Source organism: Gekko japonicus, unplaced genomic scaffold (assembly GCF_001447785.1).
Source record: "Gekko japonicus isolate JY-2015 unplaced genomic scaffold, Gekko_japonicus_V1.1 scaffold3364, whole genome shotgun sequence".
Lineage (NCBI taxonomy): Eukaryota > Metazoa > Chordata > Lepidosauria > Squamata > Gekkonidae > Gekko > Gekko japonicus.
The window spans coordinates 127,994-131,915 of record NW_015172117.1 but is presented as its reverse complement, the minus strand read 5'-3'; the positions used below and the strand labels follow the sequence as shown (position 1 = coordinate 131,915).

The following is a 3,922-nucleotide window of genomic DNA, read 5'->3' as shown; positions in this document are numbered from 1 at the left end:
GGGGGGGCTGGCAGCCATTTAACCCTTCAGCCCCCCCCCCCCAAAGTGGCGGGGAGGGACTTCCCAGCCGATCCCCACCCTCTTTCTCCCGGCAGCAGTGAGCCTTGGCCAGGATAAAGGGGGGAAAGGAAATCCTGCCCCCCATTTCCCTAGCTGCAGCAAGCTGTGGCCAGGAGGAAGGTGGATGGGATGTCCCTTCCAGAGCGATTCCCACCCCCTTTCTTCTGGCTACCCCAAGCCACGGCTGGGAGAAAGATTGAAGTCCCTTATTGGGTCATTCCCCACCCCCTTTCTCCTGGCTGCAGCAAGCCACAGTTGGGACAAAAGGTGAAAGGGAAGTCTCTTCCAGAACAATCCCTGCCCCCTTTCTCCCGGCCTCCGTGAGACACTGCCAGGAGAAAGGGGGAAGTCCCTTCCTGGGCTATCCCCGCCCCCTTCCTCCCTGGCTGCAGCAAGCCACGGCTGGGAGCAAAGTGGAAGGGAAGTCCCTTACCAGGGGATCTCTGCTCCCTTTCTCCCTGCCACTGCGAGCCACAGCTGGGAGAAAGGTGAAAGGGACGTCCCTTCCGCCACGGCCAGGAGAAAGGGGGAACCAAACCTGCCGGACAGGTTCAGTTCGGACCACCTTTTTTATGTTCATACCCATCCCTATTCTGGAACATTAGGCCTTGTCCGTAAGACTCTGCCCCAGAGGATGCAGGTGAAACAGACCTGCTCTTTGGAGTCCGCTGGCAAAGAACCGCACTGATGGCTCCTCCATGACATTGTCTCCTGCAACAAACGTCCACCACGTTGCGCTTGGGCCAGGCCAACGCTTTCCTCGCTCTCCATGTGCTCTTTTAACTCGGGTATTCTTTTCAGTCTGCAGTAGGCTTTCCCCAGTCGAGCTGCTCTTTCTTCCGACCCTGGCTGTTCCTGCCTGTCTTCTGTTAGCAGGTCAGGAAGGAGACTGAAACAGACTGAGAGACGACCTTTATATTAATTCTGAACAAGCACTAATTTTTTTTTTTGTCACTTAATGACGGAGGCATTCTTCAACTGCACTGATAACCAAGATTTTGACACTCTCTCTCTCTCTCTCTCTTTCTCTCCCTCTCTCCCTCCCTCCCTTTCTTCCTTCTAGCAGGTGACTGGGATGAAGTGGAATACTACAAGAAGCTCTCTGAGGTGTCACTGGAAACAACCACACGTGGAGCAGAGGAAGAGACCTTTGGGACTCAGGAGGGATCAAGGAGGAAGACGGGGAGAGATAAATCCATTGCTGGACAGAGTGGTGAGATCCACGAAATATCAGTCCAGGAAGAACATCACGAACGAAATAAGAGCCCTTTGGCTGAGAGAGCATTCCACTGCACACTCATCCTTAATCCAACTTGCAAAACCCAAACGGGAGAGAACACGTTCAAGTGCTGGGAGTGTGGAAAGAACTTTGCTAACAACCTCAGCCTTAAGGCGCATCAAAGATCCCATATGACAGAAAAGCTCCATAAACGCTCAGGGTGTAGCGACAGTTTTTCTGATAAGTTGTGTCTTATTGAGCATCACCAGATTCACACAGGGGAGAAGCCAACTAAAAGACCAGAGTGTGGAAAGCGTTTCAGTAATAGGGGGAAGCTTGTCAAACATCAATCCACTCACTCAGGCAAGAAACCATATAAAGCTGGGAAATGTGGGAAGCGCTTCAGACAGTGCGAGCAACCAAGAATCCGCAGAAGGGAAAAGCCACATAAATGCACAGAATGTGGAAAGGACTTCAGATACAGTTCTTCATTGACTGTACACAAAAGAATCCATTCAGGAGAGAGACCGTACAAATGCTCAGACTGCAGCTGGAGTTTTTCTGACAAGCTAACATTTGTTAGACACCTGAGAATCCACACAGGGGAAAAACCATATGAATGCTTAGACTGCAGAAAGACCTTCCGTTTGAGTTCACAGCTCAGTGTACATCAAAGAACCCACACAGGGACAAAACCATACAAGTGCTTGGAGTGTGGGAAAAGTTTGACTAGTAGCGGAGGCCTTATTTCACATCAAAGAATTCACACAGGAGAGAAACCGTATAAATGCTTGGAGTGTGGAAAGAATTTCAGACAGAGCTGTGACCTTACTTCTCATCAAAGAATCCACACAGGGGAAAAGAACTACAAATGCCCAGTGTGTGAGAAGAGCTTTCGATGGAGCACAGCTCTCACTAACCATCAAAGAATCCACACAGGGGACAGACCATACAAATGCTTGGAATGTGGGAAAGGTTTCGTCTGTACCTCACACCTTACCTCTCATCAAAATAGTCACGCTGGGAAGAAACCATATAAATGTGCCGAGTGTGGAAAGTGTTTCAGCCAAAGCTCAGGTCTCAATTCACATCGAAGAAGACTGCACAATGAGGAGAAACCGTATGAATGCTCAGAGTGTGGAAAGAGCTTCAAGCTGAACGAGTCCTTAACCCGACATCAGAGAATACACACTGAGAAGAAGCCACACAAGTGCTTTGAATGTGGGAAAACATTTAGATTCAGCACAAGCTTACAGTCACATGAAAGAACCCACACAGGAGAGAAGCCATATAAATGCCTGGAGTGTGGAAAGAGCTTCAGGCAGGGCTCACACCTTAGTCAACATCGAAGAATTCACACAGGTCTGAAGCCATACAAATGCTTAGAATGTGGGAAGTGCTTCCATGTGAGTTCAGGCCTTACCAGTCATCGAAAAACTCATACAGGAGAGAAACCTTATCAATGCTCGGTGTGTCAAAAAAATTTCGCCCATCGTTCACATCTCGTTACACATCAAAGAGTTCACACAGGGGAAAAACCGTATAAGTGTCCCAAATGTGGAAAGACCTTCAAATCCAGCACTAGTCTTACTTATCATAAAAGAACTCACATAAGCAAGCAATCCATATAAAGGACTTGAATGTGGAAAGACCTGTGCTAACAAAGTACACCTTAAGCATAGTGTTCAGTTTGAGCGAACTTTATAAATGTGTGGCACATGGGAAAAGCTTTGATTTCAGGCCATCTTCATTCCAGAGCCACCTTTTTTGTTGACATCTAGCTTTTTTTCGATTGTATCAGACACACATTAACCTGGACCCAGAGCTTCTCAGCATCATTGTCTCCAGGTAGGGAATCCAGTGTGGCGAGATCCCTGTTAGGGTCACTGTTTAAATCTAGTCCCCATTTTGGAGAGCAAAGGACACATGTTCACGGCCTCTGATTGTTTTTTTCTTCTTCAATACTTTATTTATAAAAAAATTCTCATAAAGTACAGCCACATAATAACAATTCTCTATATATTTTCGGAGTCTTTTTTACATCAAATTATTCTCCCACCATTTATACAACTTTAACCATCTTTTATGAAATAGTTCTTCACCTTTTCCCGGCATTAACATTGTCAGTTTATCTATTTCAGTAGTTTCTAGCAGTTTCAAAGCTATTTCTTTTTTAGTAGATAATTTTTCATCCTTCCAGTAACGAGCAATTAGTATTCTTGATGAAATTAAAATATGAATTAATGCATATCTGTCATCTGGCTCATAACAATCTGGGATAATATTTAATAAATAAATTTCTGGTAATAAGATTAATCTTTAGGATTTCTAATATTTTTTTCACCATTCTCCAATATTTTTGTATTTTTTCACATTTCCACAACATGTGAAAGAAAAATCCTATATTATTTTTACACTTCAAGCAATTTTTAGAAATCAACCCTGTGCATTTGGCGATCTTATCCGGGGTCCAGTACCACCTATAAAACATTTTATATACGTTTTCTTTAAATGATGTTGATTTAAAGTATTTTATTGACTTCCATATTTTATTCCACTCATCGATATCTATAGTATAGCCCATATCCTGCATCCATTTTACCATCACATGTTTCACTACGTCATCTTGCATGTAGTTCTCCA

General features: G+C 44.8%; 1 pseudogene; it reads left to right on the top strand.

The window, feature by feature from the left end:
- Positions 1 to 1,142: 1,142 nt before the first annotated feature.
- LOC107118617 overlaps positions 1,143 to 3,922 on the top strand; it is a 127,426-nt pseudogene continuing 124,646 nt past the window's right edge.